Source organism: Capsicum annuum, chromosome 5, assembly GCF_002878395.1.
Source record: "Capsicum annuum cultivar UCD-10X-F1 chromosome 5, UCD10Xv1.1, whole genome shotgun sequence".
NCBI lineage: Eukaryota > Viridiplantae > Streptophyta > Magnoliopsida > Solanales > Solanaceae > Capsicum > Capsicum annuum.
The window spans coordinates 73595554-73617944 of NC_061115.1; the positions used below are offsets into that span (position 1 = coordinate 73595554).

The 22391-nt window shown below is 36.0% G+C and overlaps 1 pseudogene; it reads left to right on the forward strand.

Annotated features, from left to right (window-relative positions):
- The first annotated feature begins 462 nt into the window (after positions 1 to 462).
- On the forward strand, positions 463 to 1071 carry LOC107871799 (annotated as a pseudogene).
- Positions 1072 to 22391: the final 21320 nt, after the last annotated feature.

Genomic DNA, 22391 nt, shown 5'->3' on the forward strand with positions numbered 1-22391 from the left:
TTTTTTCCATGGCTGGGATTCTTTACTTGACTTGCACCTTATTTGTCATGCAGTTGTATGATTGATTGAAAACTACTGAATGGTCTAAAAACTTGTTGGGAGTTGTTCCAGTATATGAATAATTCTGAGAATAAGCTATTACTAGTAGGTGAGTGGGTGAATGGAATATTGGAAGGCTATTTCAAAAGTGACAGCCATACAATCATGGTTAGTATAATGACTTGGTTCATCAGTATGTTGCTTTGTGATCTTGTGGAGCGGTTGTAATATTGTTGTTACCCCCTTTTAGTTTGATCTTGTTTTGTATTCAATTTCAGGGTAATCAACTACGAAGAAGATCTAGATTCTTATGTAGAAGAGGTAGATCTCGGGGCTTAAAATACACAGGAAAATCAGCTGGATATCATGCACTTAGGAAATGTGATTGCTGCTATACAGGTTAATCAAACAAACTGAAATTACATGCTAAGTATCTATTGCAAAAGAGCAGCAACAATAAAAAAGAATGAGGGATTCAAGAAAATAGATCCCTGCAATCAAAATTTGCAAATGAGTATTTTCTCTGAGGTCAGCCACATCTTGTGAAGAATATCTATAGACAAAAACCTGTTCACAGTCATTCTGCACAAAATACTCATAGTGTTTCATCTGCGTTGACTGAATCAGAAAGTCATGGATATAAGAAAGATATTGAAAAGTTGCAGCGTGAGAACAAATGGCTTCATTCATAACTACAAAGACATAAAAAGGATAATCAAGGACTTGAAATGCAAATGCAGGTCCTTGCTGAACGTGTCCAAAAAGTGAAAACTGACAAAAGAACATTTTGTTTACTTTAGCTCGACCCATTAATAAATAAGGATTATCTTTGAGTCTCATGCCACAGTTGGACATGAATGAAAGAAAATAAGGTTGCCAGGAAACAACTTTCTTTATAACAAAACAGGCCTTCAAGATAATCAATCGAGCTCTTTTGAAAATTCGACTTGGGAAAATATGAAACCAACTTCTCTTTTAACTCTCAACAAGGAAGCTAGTACTATTCCAATAGGGGTAAATGATGTATTTTGAGAATAATGCCTAACTGAGCCCCCAGTTCTACTATTGATGTAAAGGTAGAAAAGTAAGATATGGAGAAAAAAATAAGAGAATCCAAGACAGTTGAGAATGGGCAATTTTAGTGGAATACGAAGACTGGAAATAGCCTTATAGAATAGTTGGAACCTCTTACTCCAGCAGACAGATCATAATATGAAAGGTTATGTACTATTTTTGATAAATAAATGAATCACAACACAAGGCCCAAGTCCTCAAATAGTAAAACCATTTTCAAGAGACAAACTCCAGTGGACCCCTTTCCTCCCACATAAAAACTACAACTATCAAATTTAGTTCAATAAATTAATAACATATGAATTCAAAATATACCTTTTTCAATATTTTGAGAGTGTTGCATGACTTGATCAACAGATGGAGGCAATAAAATATTGGCTTGCATATCCTCTTTCTCAAGAATCAAGGAATCTTTATCAATTCTTTGCATTTTTTGACTAGAAGGCATGGTAGAACTTGAACTTGTGGTTTTAGATGGAGTTATCACATGTTGGTTAGCACAGAGGGTGCTCTTGTTTAAATATTCCACCATTTTTTAAAAATCCCTAAAGAGGAGCTCAAAGATCTAGGTCTTTGCTCTAGTCCCTTTCCTATAGAACCTGAAAGCAAAAAACATATCATTAAAGTTCATCAAATACATAGTTTGAAAAAATACAACATATTTGAACAAATACTTACTCGTTTAAAATTCTTGAGTGTATTTCTTACCAATGGTTTCCATTCCTTGACTAACAGACATGGTGGAGTATTTAAGCCCTTGTCCTCGACCCATCCCTATAGAACTTAGACAAAAAAATTAAATCATATTCGATACTTTAGAATTTAAATTCATATAAATATATGGCATATAACTTTACCACATGTGTGATCATTGAAGCCAGCTTTAGTTCACAACCTAGAATATCAATAGCAACCTGATTTCAATCGGTATATAAAATATCTTACCTTTTTCAACATCTAGGAGGTATTGCTTGACAACATTACTAGATTGAGGAAATAAACTCTTAGTTGACATATTATCTTTCTTAGCCAAAGATCTAAGCCCTCGTCCTCATCGTTTTCCTATAACACCAGGCGCAACAAATGTATACATAGTACTCTTTCCAGTAGATCTGACCTTATTTTCAACCTTCAATCGTTTTATCTTGAACCTGTAAAAAAACCAAAAGTGAAAAAAAGAATATAAAAAAATATGGGACGATATAGTAATACAAGAAATCATTATGCATGTCATAAGAATGCCTTACAATATAATTATTATTTTAGATAACCAAAACATTACCTTATTAGTTCTTTTTAATTTTTTTGTGTCAGACTTCCTAACTCTACAATATCATCATCCATTTTAATATCATCATCCACTTTTTCAATGTCTCATAGGAATCACGAGGTTTAGTCTTCCTCACTACTTGCCAACCTTTGTTGGAATTATCATTGACATAAAAAACTTGAGATTCTTGGTCTGCTAAAACAAATGGCTCATTTATTTTCAAAAATCAACCCAGATTAAATCTCATAAAGTCATAGTCATCTTTTTTGACTCCATTTATTTTATCATACATATCAAACCAATTACATCAAAATAAGATCACTCTCCTATCCAGTACAAATTGCAACTCAGTAACCTCTATGAAAACTCCATATTAATCAATGTTATCACCAGGAGTGCCATTATCGCCAACTACAACAACACCACAATTCTAAGTTCTTAACTTTTTATCATAATCTTTTACATGAAATCTATCCATTAACAATATAACCATTTCAATGTGTCGAATATTTGGTAGGACCACGTGAAAGTGAAAGCAGATCTTCAATGATCCGACTATTATCTCGTTTATGCAATTGTACGACCTATGAATAAGATTGCACTGAATACTTTAGAATGAGTAATATAATATTAAAACATTAAATTTAATGGTTATTTATTTATTACCCTATCTTTTAACCATTTAATAAATTATCGATTCCATTCTGCATCAGACAAGTGTCGAATATTATCCTTATGAGTTTGTGCAAATCCTCTACAAAATTAAAGTGAATCATAAATCTCATATCGAAAGGAAATTACCATGAAGGAAATAATAAAAATGAGACTACATGAGTTCTTTCCATACTTGAGATATGCTAAGACTTCATCACAATTTTTCAATATGTAGATATATGCTTGTTCCAATTCATCAGCCTCAATCTCATATGGATCTTTAGCTCCCAAAGTTTTTCCAGGTTGACAAAATATAGATAAATCTCCATCAGATTCTTTTAAAGCCCCATCATAATTTCTTTCAGGCTGATTGAATTTTGTGTCAATTCTATGCAAGTATCTTGAACACAAGGTTATACACTAATTTACAATGTATCCCTCCGCAATAGAACCTTCAGGGCATGCCCTATTACTAATGAGAGATTTCAAAAAATACAACCATCATTCCACAGGATACATCCACCTATAATAAATAGGCCCGATGATCTTAGCTTCAGTAGCTAAATTAATAGGTAAGTGCACCATGACATCAAAAAATAAATGAGGAAATACCTTTTCTAACTTGCAAAGTGTTATGGAAATTTAAACTTTAATATGCTCCAAATCATCAGTTCTTAATCTTTGGCTTCTCCTCTACACGAGGGGCATTAATGCCTAACTCAATAATCTACTCGGCTACCCATCAAGCCAAGTCTCTCCTCTGCTCGACATCTATTATGGTACACTGAATCCTCATAAGTCTCAATTGATAATCAAACTCTGTCGTGGTGGCTAGTCCTAAATCTAGCCCAAATAAGAAGTGATGATTGATTTCCTCTAAAATATCAACTTGAATCTCTTTGACAAGTGTATGTGTCAGAGGGGGCTAGTCCATATCTCTCCCCTCAGGTAGGGTAGTCAAATACATAGATTTTGCATACAAGGCATAGAACTCCCAAACAATCTCTAGGCAATAAGATCCCTCGAGATAAGACATCTAGCTATGTCTATATCTCTATAGTGTAGCCTATAGGTCTGGAGCACCTAACAAGTGTACAACTCAATTTGGGTCTCCTTTATAATACCACATTGTGTTCAACCTTGCTTAACAAGAGTACTATCTCTGTCATAAATACTCTGTATGACCTCTACATCCTATTTTTTAATTACCTAAACAAGTGGAACTGCAAAAATATCTATGGGCTCTGACTCTGAAGCAGCAAAAGCTGAAGTAGCAGTATCCTGAGTACCTTGAGGTAAAGGAGAAACCACCTAAATTACCTGAACACAATCAACACTCTCATCAGACTGAGATGCATATGAATGGGATACAAACTCGAACCTTACCTCAGACTAGGGGAAACTAAATCCTCCTTCTCATTTGAACTAGGACCTAACTTTTTCTCTCATACATTAGATTGGGGAAAATAAGAGAGTATTACAGTGAAGTTATGGTTGACTTCATTCGAGGTCCAATTTGGATGACATGAGTTTTTAAAGTCTGGGGCCCTGACTGTGGTGCCATGGTGATGAAGATCGAGAGCCCAACTGAATAGTAGCTTATATAGGTTAAGAGCCCTGCCGAATAGCTACGCTAGTTTCAGAATACCTTGGTGCCTGGCCCATAGTCTTGTGTAGAGCCAAGGGTGCACTATCCTCACCCACAAAGTACTACTAAATGAATCTACTTCACTTAGAAGTCTCATCTCTTAAGCTTGATTATACTCCCTTCTTAGGTATAACCTTGGGTGGCATAGTACCTAAAAATAGAATTGTTAGTAATTGAAACACAATCCTGGAATAGGAACTGAGAATAAAATTGACATTCTGGCATAGAGTCTACCTACGACCCCTACCTAAGGGTCATAGGTAGTACCTAAGGGGCTGTAGGTAGCCTCATAAGTAGTAGATGGATCCCTGAATCTTTAGGGCTTCAAGTATGACACCTAGGTGGCTACTGACAGGATCGTAGGTACAACTTACGTGGTCATAGGTAGGTTTTATGGGTTCAAGCTAAGGATATATCAAATTTTTCACAATATTACCATCCAACACAAATAAATTTTCAATTTTTGACCAAATTCAATCACAACAACATTCATCACTTTAATTTTCACAAGTACTTCCAACATTACTCGAGTTAATCAACTTATACTTTTGCTTTTAACGTAATCACAGGCTTCCCAAACCAAAACATTAAAAAACTGGATTTTCACGATTTTAGACTCCAAATATTTCAAGAATTATGAGGACTGAATAAGTTCAAGTTTATTCTAAGTGCAATCTCAAGTTCACTGTCCAAGAACAATTTGTTAAACTAATTGGTACAATAAAAAGCTTACCTTAAATGAAGAATGAAGAAGTAGGAGATGAACAAGTAATTTAGAGCTAAACTTAGAGTGTAATGCATACAACTCTAATCTGGTGGGTAAGGGTTGCCTTTTAAACCTTTGAAAACAAGATGAAGGGTTTCCTTTTGAGGATCAGATCTAGGGCTTTTTATGATGTGAGTTGTTGATTTGAGTTGGGTTATAAAATCCCAACACTTTATTCTTATTATTTTCCTTAAAATCTATTCCCTACCTATGACCCTAATTATAGGTCGTAGGTAGTACCTACACCCCCATAGGTAGGGTTTGTAGGTTGGCTTCTGCACCCTGTGTCAGGTCTGATTCCTACAACCTAACCTACGAGGCCATGGGTAGGGTCCATAGAAGATATTCAGAGACACATAGTTTGCTTTTGATTCCCATGACCCAACATATATGTCATGTGTTGGACCTGTGACCTCATAAGTAGGGTCATTGGTCTACTTACCTAGAATTGTTTGAAATCGTGCAATTTTTACCAATCTCTAAGTGTTTCTCCTTGCTATTAACCTATACAATAGAAACAAAGTGAACACTAACACCTTGGGTTGCTTCTCAAGTAATATTTGATTTTATCTCGCGGCATGATGTGGCTGTGTTAGGTACTCAAGCTTTCACCAACAAGCCAATGGGTTGCCTCCCATAAACACCTAATTTAAAATCTCGGTATGACATACCTTTCTTGATTACTTATAATTCACCAAGGCTAATATTATCACATACATTAAAATCATATATGCTTCATATGTAATGCTTAACACGATGCCTGTTCACCTTAAATGGGGTATCACAATCTTATTTTAGCTCAATTGCACCATGCCGAAACACTTTAATCTTGGTGAATAGTCCAGATCACCTAGACTTCAACTTTCTAGGAAATAAGCAAAGTCTTGAATTGTACAACAAAACCACATCACCAAGCTGGAATGCTTTTTTCTGAATGTTCATGTCATGGTACAACTCTATCTTCTCCTTATACAGTGCTGAACTTTCATAAGCATGGTGGAGGAGTTCATTAAACTCATTAATCTTATCCATTCTCAAGTGTGAGACATCACTCCACTCAAAATTTAGCTTCTTCAATGCCTATTCTGCCTTATGCTCAAGTTCGATTGATAAGTGGTATCCCTTGTAGTACACAAGTTGATAAGGAGAGGCACATTAGGAGTTTTGTAAGCTATATGGTAGGCCCAAAGTGTATCATCTAACTTTCTTGACCAGTTAGTTTAATTGGCATTCATAGTCTTCACCAAAATAAATGTGATCTCACTACTGGAGACCTCAACCTACCCACTTGTCTACGGATAATAAGGTGTTTCAAGCTTATGTTTCACACCATATTTCTCAGGAGGGCCTTGAATAGATGCTTGCAGAAATAGGCCCCACCATCACTAATGATAGCTTGTAGAGTAACTAATCAAGAGAAAATATTCTTTTTCAAAGAGCTTGTAACGCATTGACCCTCATATTTGGGAAGTGTACCTACTTTCACCCACTTAGACACATAGTCGATTTCCAAAAAAATATACTTCATACCATACAAACTCACAATTAGACCCATGAAATCAATACCCCACACATTAATCAGCTCAAGCTCAAGAATAGGTGTCATGTAGAGTTCATGCTTCCATAAGATATTTCCTTAATGTTAGCATTAGTCACAGGCCCGAGTGTAATTATGTGTATCTTTATAAATTACTGGATAATAGTAACCACACTGCAAAATCCTATGGGTAGTATGAGTACCTCCATGGTGACCACCAACAGAGACGAATAACAAGCCTCTAGTATGCTCATCATCTCAACTTTGGGAATACACCTCCGAATCACACCATCTTTACACACCCAAAATAAGTAGGGCTCATCCCAAAAAGAACTTTTGTACCTCATGCATAAATTATTTTTGTTGCTGAATGACATGTCTTCTAGGATGAGGTCACTTGCGAAATAATTGGTAAAATCAGCAAACCAAGGGATTAAATCTTGTGATGCGACTAAGACATGCTCATATGGAAAAGTATCATCAATCTAAAGCTTATCCCCTAGTTTAAGCATCGCCTCCTCTTCTAGGAGAGATGGATGGTCTACAACCTAATTCTCTATTCTCTTCTAATCCTTAACCTCAAAGTTAAACTCTTACAACAATAGTACCCACTAAATCACTCTAGGCTTAACATCTTCTTCACCATAAGGTAACAATGAGTTGTATGATCAATATACACAATGACTTTGGTACCAATCAAATAGGACCGAAACTTCTCAAAAGCAAACACCATCGCAAGAAACTCCTATTCAGTAACCGTGTTATTTTTCTACACGGGGTTGAGCGCTCTGCTGGTATAATAAATGGGATAAAGTATTTTTTTATGTCTTTGGCCTAAGAAATCTCCTAGGGCTGCACCATTGGCATCACAAATCACCTCAAATAGAAGGGTTCAATCTGGAGAGACAATGATAAAAGCAGAAATCAACCTCTTTTTAGAGACTCAAAGGCCTTGAGATAAGCATCATCAAACACAAACTTAAGCTTCTTCTCTAATAACATGCACAATGTATTTTCATTCTTAGATAAGTCCTTGATGAACGACCTATAGAACCCTGTATGACCTAAGAATATCCGAATACCTTTCACAAAACTTAGAGGAGGTAATTTTTTAATCACTAGCCTTATCAAACTCTATCCCTTTCTTTGAAATCTTATGCCTAAGAACTATTCCCTCTTTAATGATGAAGTGACAGTTTTCCCCATTCAGAACTAAGTTAGACTCCTATTATCTCTAAAGTTTATGAGCCAAGTGAGCCAAACACTCATCAAATAAGTCACTTAGAATCAAGAAATTATACATGAAGACCTCTATAGTATCCTTTAACATATCAAAATAGATAAACGTTATACAATGCTGTAAGGTAGAGAGAGAAGTACAAAGACCAAAAAACATCCGCTTGAATGCAAAAATACCATATGTACAGGTGAAAATGGTTTTATCTTAGTCCTCTAGAGCAATAGAATCTGATTATACCCTAAATAATTGTCAAGAAAACAACACCATCCTCTACCTGCAAGAAGGTCTAATATCTGGTGCATGAATGGCATAGGAAAGTGATCCTTATACGTCCAAGTATTTAGCTTCAGATAATCCATGTAAGCTCCCCATCCTATAACTGGTCTCATGGGGATTAATTTGTTCTTATAATTAAGGACCACAATGATTACACCCTTACTCGTCACATATTAAACTGAGCTAGCCCACCTATTACCAGCAATAGGTGGAAAGCACACCTGCATCTAACTACTTAACAATTTTCTTCTTCACTACCTCTTGCATAGGTGAATTTAGACGATGCTGATGCCTAATGCTAGGCACACACTCCAGTACTAGCTGAATCTTAGGAATGCAAATTCTGGGTGAAATCCTAATAATATCCAAAATAATCCAACTAATGGCCCTGTTGAACCTCTACAATACTAAGATCAATGACTCAACTTGGGTATCCAACAAATCTATTGCAATAATAATCAACAAGGTATTTTTGGCTCCTAAGAATGCATAATGCAATTGAGATGAGAGGGCCTTTAATTCTAAGACTGGTGGCTCCTCAATAGATAGTTGAGATGGTGGGGCTGCTCTATTCTTCAAATAAAGATCCAACTTCTTTGGTGCATAAGAATTAGAACCTCTGCCAATAAGTGCGCTCACCATATAATAGTCATCGATACCATCGCTATCAAAATTTAAGATCAATGTTGCTAATATCTCGACAACAAGTCCCTCCTCAATAGGTTCTATTAATGCATCTTCATCTACAGTGTCTATCACAGATACTACATGCATATCTTTTGACTGCCTTATTAAATAACACACATTGAAAGTAACTTATTCATTATTGAGCTTAAATTTCATCTGTCCCATCTCCATGTCAACTAATTCCCTACCCGTGGATAAGAAGGGTTTTCCCAAGATAATTGGGACATCAAAATCTACCTCAAAGTCAAGAATCATAAAATTATCTAGGAATATAAATGAAGCTACATTAACCAAAACATCACCAAAAATACCAACAACTTCTTCACACTGTAATTGGCCATTAATATTTTTAAAGTTATTGGCTTAGGTAACCCTTAAGCCAACTGCTTGTATATAACTAGTGGTATACAAGGTTCTAAGTTACATAATGCTCATGCAAAATTTAGGGATCTAATAGTGCATGGAATAGTGAAAGCTTTGGGATCCTTTTGCTTCTCAACCAAAGATCGAGAGGCAATAACACTACAGTGGTGCATATATCTATGGTCTCTAAACTCACCATCTACTTCTTCATCACTAAATCCTTCATGAACTTTACATAGCCAGACATCTGCTCTAAAGGTTCCATAAGAGGGATATTCATTGATAATTCCTTCCATATTGACATGAATTTTTGATATTTTCCCTCTTTCTTTTTCCTTTTTAACCTTTGAGGAAAAGGTGGGGAAGGTTATGGAAATAGGCTTCACAACTAGTTCAACCTCCCTACCCTTTTCTTTATAATTATCAACTTATTTCTAAACACCCATCAAATTTTGTGATATCTCACCATTAGTCACCAACTTCTCACTTTTAGATTTGGATACATCATCATTATCCACTGTATTATTCCTCCTCTTATCAACTATATGTATAGGTGGATCAATAGTTGCCTTAACACTCTAAGTGGTGATGTCTATGTAGTGATTATCATTCTTTGAATTTTAAATGGTATTACTTAAGAGAGTGCCCAACTGATGTTGGTTCAATATAGACGACATTTGTGCAAACTCATGCTGAAGTTGCTTAATTACAGTAGCATGTAATTTTACTTTAAGGATCAATCCCATTATGCCTACCTTAATCTTCTTATTTAAAATCTCTTAGATTTCTAAACCTTTTACCAACTTAGGAAATAATGCTTCCATCCTAAAGTCAACATCACAATTCCCAATGGAATATAAAGACCACTCTTTTCCTTATAGTCATCCTTTCTCCTTTAGTTATTATCCTATTCTCACCACTTGTCCCTATAATAGTTCTGACATTGATTTCCTTACCTCGAGATCAAAGTGACCTAATTGGACCTTATCCCTTGGCTCAAAAATCCATAAACTTTCAATCCATGTACTTTTATTTCTCCCCAAATAATTAGATTTGTCATATCTGGAAGATTTACATTATATGCCATTACATTCACCTTTTCTGATGCCATAGTTGCAAACTACTATATAAGTAACCCAACCTCAGTCCTTAGATATGCTACCTTTTGAACCAGTCTCTCTAATAGGGCTCTTTGCTTACTAAAAGCACAAATAACATAAGTATTGGCTTCTCTATTTTTCTTTCTAGTATGCCATTCTCGATTGGTTTTAGTGATTCAGTCTAAGATTTTGATAGCCTGCTCTGAACGAAGACACATGAAAGACCCACTAGCAATAGTATCATCCACAACCTTGGTATTTTAATTCAAGGCTCTATATAATATCTCCAGTAAATTCCTCCCTGAAATCCTATGATTGGGAAAAATCTATCCCAAAATTGTGTTCTTAACTCATTCTATGTGGTAATGGTTTCCCACAAGGTAGTTCCCTTAACTATAATGTAACTTTTCCTATAAGAGAGAATGGGAATAACCTAAGTCATAATTCTTTCTGAATCATCCTTGGTAGATTATATAAAGTGCAAATCTCAACAAAGTTTATAATGTGTATGTTTGCATCATCAGTAGGTAAATCAACAAACACACCATTCAAATTAAGAAACTAAATCATTGCACTCATAATATCAAATTTTGTTCCTTAGGGTAAATCTAGAGGAATTATAGATACCATCTCAATCGGTTCAACATACCATAAATCTTCTTCTAAATCATCATAAACTGGAAAGTAATGATAAGCGGGTGGTTGAACTCTATACTTTCTAAGTTTGTACCTATTGAGTGTGGCTCAATGATCTATTACCTCTTGTCTATCCTTTTTCTTAGCTCATTGGGAAAGTCCTAACCTTAAAATCTCTTTGATTGTCAATTAGTCAAGTGCTGCTTGATGATTTGCTTCCTCTTATCTAGTCTTTTCCTCAACTTTTTAGGCAAGTGCTAACCTAACATTCTCTTTGGCTATCAATTAATTAGTAGTTTTCTCAGTGATTTCATGAACTCGATGTAGAGATAGCTAGTTCAATGTATTTGGGTCATCACAAATTCCTTTGTTTAGGGATTCATGCCCATACTCTTCTTGTCACTTAATGTAATACCCAAAGTTTTTCAACTCTAGACCTATCACTATATAGGCCATTAAATTAGATTTCTAATGCCACCAGTCTTTCCATAGTTTGATATCATGGCAAAAAGTTATGATAAGTTGACTAAGGTACTGTCAAACTACCAGTGATAACAACTCAGGCAATGACCCATTACCATTGATAATGAGTCATCGTGTGGAGTAATTGCCACAATAGTGAGGTATCCCAAAAATTCAAACCTGTGGTGATGAGTCCAAAAAATGAGTTGTTAGGTGGACCTGTTGTCACAACAAAAAAAACCATAAAATAAAGTCCTCGACAATGACTACTCCTAATAAATAGTGATAAGACCCAATGAGTTGTCGGGAGGGAAATCATTGTTAGAACAGTAAGGACCCAAGGATCAGGTCTCCAGTTTCTGCCTCCAGGCCATGACTCGTGACCAGTCATAACAGGTTGTAGCTTGAGTTTTTATGACTAAAGCTAGTGATTTTCTACATGATTTTAAAAGGGATTTTTTGTCAACTCCCATTTTTTTAATCTTAAACCCACATCTTTTGGGCACTCCAACATTAGTAATTGGGTGTTAATTTATCCTAACACCTTATTAACTTAAAATTACTTAACACTTAACAAAAGGGGTATTTTCTTCATCTCCCAAGCCAATTTAGGGTTTCTCAAGAACAATCTCAATTCTGAGGATTTCTCGAAGGCTTCCATATTTAGGTATGTGGATTTCATCAATGGGTTCCTTCTACCAATTGAGTCTTAATAACTTCTCAATCTTCAAGTTATTTTCCCCTCAAGTTTGGGTTCCAGGTCAAATATTAGTTTTTCTTAAATTTTACAGTTCATTCTTGTATGAAAACCATGAATACATGTTTCCCATTAATAAAGAATCTTCCCATATTTTAAAGAATAATAAATTCCCTGGGTATAATAAGATGTTGATTTCTTGGACTTGAATTATGATTTCTCTCAAAATGTTCAGTTAATACTATCTTGTTTAGAGCTGGCGGGTTATGAACACCCGATACCTAGAAATTTAGACATACATCATTTTACATGTTATTGAGTATTTAATATTATGCATGCATTACAATTTTCATAATGATATCAAGATGAGGAATTCAGTTTATGGTTCAGCGTCATTCAGTTGGGAGTCATAGGTAGCACTAAGTGAATTCAGGGATTTGGCTCCCTCATCAGTTAGGCAGAGACCATTACTAGAAGTCCCTAAGTTCCAAAACTATGATTCCACCTTAAGTTATAAGGAGTCCCTTGTTAGTTGAGGCATGGCACCCTAGTTCTTCGAGACATCAATTTAGTGGATCCATGTCAGCCAGTATTGGTACCCTTGGTAAGGTATTAGCACCTTTCCAACTGGGGTTATAAGTTGGACCCTGATTTGCTCAAATTGGGATATGTTTGTTATTGTTTGATCTTACAATCCTCAAATTATGCTTTATTTTATATTTAGTTCATATTTTTATTGACTGTGTATCCAGTTATTTTGATGTTCAATTTGCATTCAATTTACATATTCATGCATTCATCTTCAACCTATACTAATTAGTTTCCCATATAGCGTACTTCTTTGCACTATAGTGTATCATAATATAGGTTCAAACACTCAATTCCTAGACCACACTTAGCAAATTTTGATATCACTCTACAACTTCTTTAGTGAGTGTTATTTGGGGGCTTGTCCCAACAATTCATTATGACTTAGAGGCTTTCAGACAAAAGTTTTGATTATCAACATATTAGGTTGTCAGATATTTCTATTTTAAGTTTTTATCAACATTTAGTTTTATATTATTACTTCTATCATCTATGTCACTTAGATTCCACCTAGCATATTGGTATTTCTCTAGTATATAATGTATGCTAGGCCATGGGTTAGATTGGGGTCACTTGTTGATCTAAGCACCATGTTATGTCTAGGGGGTAATTTTGGGCTATGAAAAACATGGTATCAGAGCAGTAGGTATAAAGTTTCTAGGGTGTCTAAAATTTGCATTAAGTAAAGTCTTGTTCATGGGTGTGAAATGTGCCACACTTAAGAGCGAGAGGCTACAAAATATTTGAGAAAGGTCTCACTTCTTTCATGATTTGTGTCGTGTGATATAGTGTGAACTCTACTAAAATTTTCCTTCTAACTTGTCCTCTATCCCTTTATAGATAATTCCTTCTAAGAGAACTAACGAAAGGAGGAATGAGAACTAACAAACACCACAGTTAGTTCCCGAAGACCCTCTAAATGAGCAGGTCTCTCATGCTGAGTTCAAGGATACTTTCACAGTGCTAGCCCAATCTATGACTACTCAAAATAACTAGCAGGCAATTACCCTAGCAAACCTAATAATGAATACAGTGTAAACTAGTATCTGAGACTTCACCTGGATGAATCTGCCTATGTTCTTTGGGTTTAAGTCTGAGGAGGATCCACAGTAATTTTTGGTTAGTGTTCAAAAGATGACATATCATGGGTGTTACTTCTACTGAGAGTTCTGACCTAGCTGCTTAACAACTGGCTCATACTTAGTTCAAGAAGTGGAAGGAAGATAAAGGTGTAAATATAGGGCTAATAGAGTGGGATGAGTTTTGTACTACATTAATGGACATGTCCTTTCCACTTGAGTTAAGAGAATCCAAGGTGTAAGAGTTCATCAACTTGAAGTAGGGTAGTATGAGTGTTAAGGAGTATTCACTCAAGTTTATTTGGTTGGCGAGGTATGCTCTAACTATGTGTAACACCCCAAGAACCTATCCCGAGATGTCACATGGTTCTCAAGGCCACACGTGGCCTCAAACTAACCCTCTAAACTTGTCATCACTTTCAGAACTCATTATAGCGCAAATTATGCTAAGATAAAGAGGAATAACCATGTCATGAACATACTGAAATATGAAATAATACTGCCCCGTATAAACAAAATACTGAAATCTCTGTACATGCTGGTACACTAGTCTGACAAAGCCTCTACTACATAGGACTGAGGAGCCATTGGGATAGATCCCCAACTGACTCGTACTGAACTGAAAGTAAACAACCATCTATTAACAAGACAAAATTGGAGACACAGGTCCTTGAACCATGAGGACTCACCAACCGCAGAAATATAAATGAAGGTACTCAAAGATCACTGTCGCTGTTGAGACTGAGCATCTGAACCTATATCATGAGGAAATATAGAATACAAAAGAGTATGGGAGTCAGTACTTGGGAATGTACTGAGTATGTGGGGTGGATGCAACATTTTAAATAATAGCATAAATGTATAAGAAAATCATGCATGCTGACAATAATAACTCTCTTCACTTGAATTATCTAAAACATCATTTTCGTAAGTCATCAGTAATAACATATGCTTCATAAATCTCATAAATCATTTAACTCAGCTCAAACTCTTTGAATCATGACTTAGGGTGACTTGGTATCTCATGGTACTTAGATCATTATGGACGTGGGAGTTTCTTATAACCGACATAACTACACCATGTAAGCCGCATAGAGTCTAACGTTTTGCCCTCCTAAGGAGAGAACCCTAAATTGGTAGGGGTGTCGTACTCTTTCCAGGGAGTACAACCTCAATCTCATCTTCACAATCTCATACTCGGCCTTTGTCCCACAATTATCAATTTCAATCCTATGGTGGCATGTAGTTTTGAGAAAATACCAAATGTCTCGCTCGGTGCTAAATACTCCTCTCAGACTCAGCTCAGAACGCGTTAGGAAATCCACCTCTATCTATATCAGATCTTGGGTCTATCATGATGACCAAAACAACAGTATATCTCATCGATAAATCATATACGACTGTGGATTCCTAGCTCGACTCAAAATCAAAATAATCTTTCTCAACATCAAGTACCTTTACTTGTCAAATCATTTCAAATATCAAAAGCTTCAAGGAAACATCATAGGACTCATTCTTGACTTTCAATCTCAAATATCGATATGTATTCAATAGTCAAATCTCTCATAGAAAAACACAAATCTTGACACTTATCATAGATCACTTAGAAATCATCAATTTATATATAATGACAATATACAACTCATGGAGTAAATACTCAATTTAAGAAGCATGATGGTGAAATAACCATAAATATCAAGCTTATTCAACTCATGTCTCATAAATCATTAATAGAGAAATTTGGTGTAAACCCACTTGCAATATCATGTAAATCAATAATAGAAAGTAAATCTTTAGGCACAAGAATGAAAGGAGTGTTCTTGTTCAAACCCCACATACCTTAGATTTTGATTTTGAAGATATAGAAACTTGCTTGAAACTTCTTTCTCACACTTTTAGATCAAGACCATATTGCCTTTGACTTGAGGAGCTTAGTTCTTGAGCAACTTGAAGAAATTTATAGGAGATTTCTTGAATTTCTTGGAGATGATTTGATTTTTGGGTTTGGAAGAAACCCTAGGTTTCTAGAAAATTATTGAAAAAAATTGAAGATAAATGGGGAGAAAAATGATATTTTCTTCTCTACATATATATATATATATATAAGGCCACAAGGAGCCGAAATGACCAAGATACACTTTTGAAAAATGCTGAAATTTGCTGATTGGGGCCTGTGATGATCGATCTGATGGTCCGTCAGATTAGCTGACGGTCCACCAGATGGTCCGTCAGAAAAGTGACGGTCCACCAAGTCATCTGTCACTTAAGGGCCAAAAATGAGACATTCTGTCTCGGTCTGACGGACACCTTGACGGTTCATCAACTTTGTGACGGTCCACCACTTTGACAGTGACATGACATCCCAAAAAGGGAGATACTGCCTTGGATTGATGGGATACTTGACGGTCCATCAAGGACCTGACGGTCCACTCAGTCGACCGTCAAACTTGGACTATCCGATAGCATTCAGTAAAACGGCCATAACTCACTCACCCGATGTTGGATTTCGATGAAATTGGTATCGATGGATAGCTTATTCAATGCTATACATGAAAAAAAAGTGGAAATTAGGGAAATAAAACATGGTTTAAACATCAATCACTTTAGAAGTCATATATATCCATTCAAAAAGACAGATTGAGGCTTAAGGAATGATCGGGGTATTACCTATGGTGGTTGATTCTAAGGCCCAAACGAGTAAGTTTGTGTCTGGTGTTTATAAGGATATGGTTAAGGAGGATAGAACATCCATGTTGATTAAGAAGATGGACATCTCCAGTTTGCTGGTCCATGCTCAACAGATTGAGGAGGAGAAGCACAAAGAGAAGGAAAGGGAGAATAAGAGGGCTAAAATTGGTAGTTTTAATTTCTCAAAACTGAGATCTACTAGTGGGAATATTTCTTAATTCCACTAGAAATATTTAGACCAAGCCCCATTATCTTCTAATTCTCCAATGCACTTGTTCAGATAGGATACTCGTGATAGGGTATCAGGATCTAAGTCCTAGGGTAATATGAATAGTCATTGCACTAACCTAGTTTGCAAGAGATAGGGTAAGACCCACAAGGGTGAATGCACGGCTGGTAGCGATGCTTGTTTTGGGTGTGAAAAGTAAGGCTATAAAATAAGAGATTGCCCAGCGGTTACACAGGGAGGTAGAAATAATCTTCAGCAAGGTCAGACTAACTATTCAACAGTTCCAAGTGGATTACCCAACTCAGCAGGTGCCACTTTTAGTGCAACTAGTGGAAAATGTCAAAATAGGCTTTATGACCTTTTGACTTAAAAGGATTAGGAGGGTTCTCGTGATGTGGATACTAGTATGTTACAAGTATTTTACCTTCATGTGTATGTATTATTAGATCCAAAAGGCACACTCTCCTTTATAACTCCCTATATAACAATAGATTTTGCTGTTATCTGTGAAGTCCTTATAGATCTCATCTCGATTTGTACTCCAGGTGGTAGTTCCATCATAGCTAGATGAGTATATAAAAAATTCCAAGTTAGAGTATCCTCAAAAGTCACATCAGTCGATCTTGTAAAGTTAGACATAACTAATTTCGATGTCATTCGTGGCATGGATTGGCTCCACTCTTTCTATGCCTCAGTTGACTATAGAAATAGAGTAGTCCAAGGCAATAGAAATAGAGTGGAAGAGTGGTACCTTAGTGCCTATAGGTCGGTCTTTCTCCTTCCCCAAGGCAAGGAAAATGATCTCTATAAGGTAAATCTACCATCTTATTTAAGTCAAAGACTTATGTTTGGAAATCCCAACTCTTGAGTCAGTTCCAGTAGTGAATGAATTACCAGACGTGTTTCCCAAAAAACTTCCTTGGGTTCCTTCTGAGAGGGAAATTGAATTTGAAATAGATCTCTTTTCTGATACCCATCCTATCTCAATTACGCCTTATAGAATGGATTAAGCTTAGCTTAAGGAATTGAAAGAGAAATTGAAAGATATCTTAGACAAGGGTTTCATCAGGTATATTTTCTCTCCATGGGGTGCTCCAGTGTTATTCATGTGTAAGAAAGACAATTCTCTAAGAATGTGCATGCACTAACATCAGTTGAACAATGTTACAGTTAAGAATAAGTATCCCATCCCCAGGATTGATGACTTGTTCGATGAAATTTAGGGCACTAATTATTTTTTATCCCAAAGACAATCTTCAGAACTCGATACGGTCACTTTAAATTTTTAATTTTGTCTTTTGTACTAACGAATGCCCTTGTACCTTTTATGGACTCGATGAACAGGGTGTTCAGGTAGTACTTGTACATGTTCGTTATTGTGTTCATAGACGACATCCTTATTTATTCTCGGAGCAAGGATGAACAAGAAGGTCATTTGAGATAGTCTTTCAGGCTTTTAAAAACCACCAAATATTTATTTAGTTCAGTAAGTGTGAATTTTGGTTGAAATAAATAACACTCCTTGATCATATAATTTTCGGCAAAGAAACTTGAGTTGATTCATAAAAGATCAAAGTAGTAAAGAACTAGCCTAGACTCATATCTCCATAAGATATCAATGCTTCTTAGGTTTAGGTGGCTACTACAGGTGGTTTATTAAAGGATTTTCCTCTATTAGTTTTCCCTTATCCAGTCTGACTTAAAGAAAAGTCAAATTTTAGTGGTCCAATTCATACGAGAAGAGTTTTTAAGTGCTGGAGACTCAACTCACCTCCGCCCTAGTTTTGATGGTATTTTATAATACTTCTAGGGTTGGTCTTGGTTGGGTGTTGATGCAGTGGGGTAAGGTTATAGCATATTCCTCTAGACAACTTAAACCTCATGAGAAGAACTACTGACTCATGATCTTGAGTTTGCAACAGTTGTCTTTGCCTTAAAGATTTTAAGGCATTATCTCTATGGGGTTCATGTTGATGTGTTCATTGATCATAAAAGTCTTTAGTATGTTTTCACCCAGAAAGATCTAAATATTCATCAGATAAAATATCTAGAGTTGTTTAAAAATTATGATAAGAGTGTCTTGTATTACCTGGGTGAGGCTAATATCATGGATGGTGCCCTTCATAGATTATCTAAGGAAATTGTTGCTCACATTGAGGATAATAAGAAAACGTTAGTTCAAGAGGTTCTTTGTCTTTCTAGGTTAGGAGTTTGGTTAGTTGATTTGGCTGAAGGTAGTATTTAGGTTTAGAATGGTTCAAAATCTTTTTCGGTTGCTGAAGAAAACGTAAAGAAAGATAGAGATCCTAACTTTCTTAAGTTAAAGAAGGCAGTTGAAAATTAGAATGTTGATGTTTTCTCCTAATAGGGAGATGGTGTTCTTCTCTATCAGTGTGTCTTATGTGTTACAGATGTGAATGTCTTAAGGTAGCTAATGTTAGAAAAATCTCACGGTTATCGATATTTTATTCACCCAGGAGCCACTAAGATGTACCATGATTTGCGAGAAGTCTATTTCTGGAATAACATAAAGAAAGATATTGCAGAATTTGTGGATAAGTGTCAAAATTGTTAGCAAGTTAAGGTTAAGAACCAAAGGCCTAGTGGTATGCTTTAGGAGTTCAGTATTCCTCCTTTAAAGTGGGAAGTAGTTAATATGGACTTTATTATAGGAATGCCTCATACTTATCGTCATCATGATTCTATTTGGGCTGTTATGGATTGAATGACTATGTCAGCTCATTCTTCCTAGTTAACACTTCAGATTTAGCCAAAGATTATTCTAGACTCTATCTCAGGGAGTTGGTAAAGTTGCATAGAGTCCCTTTGACCATTATTCCAAATAGGGTACCTAGTTTACCTCTCATTTTTAAAAGACTTTCTAGAAGGGTCTTGGTACCTAAGTTTATCGTAGTACTGCTTTTCACCTGAAGATAGATTGTAAGGCTGATAGGACTATTTAGAACTTAGAGGACATGTTGACGACATGTGTAAGTTTTTTCAAGGGTAGTTGGGATGATCACTTGCCTTTGATTGAATTTGCTTTCAACAACAATTATCACTCTAGTATTTAGATAACCCCATTTGAGGCTCTTTATGGTAAGAGGTGAAGGTCTCTTATTGGTGGGTTTGAGGTTGGTGAATCTACTTTGATAGGGTCAGATTTAGTGCATAAAGCAATGAAAAAGGTTCAACTGATTAAGGAAATGCTAAAAATGGCCCAATGTTATTAAAAATTGCATGCATGCATTAGAAAGGGAGATTGTGTTTGATGTTTGTGATTCTATCTAGTTGAAGATTTTGCCTATGAAAGAGGTGAAGAGATTTAGTATGAAAGGGAAACTCAGTCCCCATTATATGGGTCCTTACAAGATTTTGAGTCGATATGGCAAGGTAGCCTATGAGTTGGAATTTCATGTAGAGTTGGCATCAGTGTATCTAGTCTTCCACATCTGTTGAAGAAATACATTGGTGACCATGCATTAGTAGTCCCTTTAGAAGGGATCAGCCTGGAAAATAAGCACTCTTATGAAGAGGTCTTAGTTGAGATCCTTGATCATCATATTCATAGGCGGAGGAATAAAGAAGTCTCTTTAGTGAAGGTTCTGTGGAGAAACCAGTTAGTTTAGGGAGCTACTTGGGAAGCAGAAGCAGATATGATGACCAACTAGCCCCACCTTTTCTCATTGAATCCAGTTCCAACGTGAGGTTATAGTTTCCTTAAGTAATTAATTTTTTCATTTCTATATTAGGCGATCCTTCTATTCCCATGTCATAGCATGCATTCATGACTTTAGTTCAGTCCATGCATCAGCCCCAGATTCAAATACCAACTCATGGCTCAACTTATAAGTGTTTAAAGCAAGATCTTAGCTTTTGCCAAAATACTTTACTTTAGTTAGTTCATTTGGGGAAAAATGATCCCAAAGATAAGATATTATAATACCCCAAGTTTTTCATCTTTAGACCCTTCACTAGATAGGCCATTAAAATAGCTTTCTAATGCCAGCAGTCTCACCTTAGTTAGATATCGTGGCAAAAAGTTATGATAAGTTGATTGAGGAATTGTCAAACTGCTAGTGACAACAACTCAGGCATTGACCTATTACTAGACATAACGAGTCATTGTGTGGAGTCATTGCTACGGTAGTGAGATATCCTAAAAATTTAGCCCAGTGGTTATGAGTCCAGCCAATGACTCGTTATCTGTCCTAATGAGTCAGTAGGTGGACCCGCTGTCATAAAAGAAACAAACCAAGAAATCAAGTCCCCGACAACAATGACTCTTGATCATACCCAACGAGTTATCAAAAGGGAAATTATTTTCAGAATAGCAAGGACCCAAGGGTCAGGTCCCCAGGTCATGACTCTCGACCACGACTCATGCTGGTTATAATGAGTCGTAGCCTGAGTTATTACAACTGGAACCAGTAATTTCTTGCACATTTTAAAAAGGGTTTTTGGTCAATTTCCATTCTTTTAATCCTAAAACCGCATCGTTTGGGCACTCCAATATTAGTTATTAGGGGTTAAATTTACCCTAACATCTCATAAACTAAAAATAATTCAACACTCAACAAAAAGTGGCGGTTATTTCTTCTCTAAAGCCAAGTTAGGGTTCCTCAAGGACAAGCTCAATTCCAAGGATTTATCCAATGCATCTAACTTCAAGTATGTGGGGTTTCATCAACGGGTTCATTCCACCCATTGAGTCCCAATAACTTCTCGATCTTAAACTTATTTTTCCTCTCAAGTTTGGGTTCCAGTTCAAATATGAGTTTTCCTTAAATTCTATGGTTTATTCTTGTGGGAAAACCATGAACACATACTTTCTATAAACGACACATCTTTATATGTTCTTAAGAATCATAAGTTCCCTGAGTATGGTAAGATTTTGGGTTCTTGAAATTGAATTGCGATTTCTCTCAAAATGACTAGTAATATTATCTTGTTTAGAGGTGGAAGATTATGGACAATCGATATCAGACATACATCAATTTACATGCTTTTGAGTATTTCATATTATGAATGAATTACTATTTTTCAAAAGATATCATGATGAACAATTCATGTTATGCTTCAATGTCATTCAGTTAGGAGTCATAAGTAGCACCGAGTTAATGTATGGATAACAGCCCCCTCGCTAGTTAGGATGCAATTGTTAGTAGCTATCCCTAAGTTCCAGAACTACAACACCATTGTAGGTTACATAAGGTCCCACGTCAATTGAGGGATGACACCCTAGTCCTTTGGGATATCAGTTTTGTGGATCCATGCAAGCCAGTGTTGATACTCCTGGCAAGGTACTAGAACCCTTCCAAGGTATTAGTTTGTGTTTGCATTGCCTTGTATTCAGTT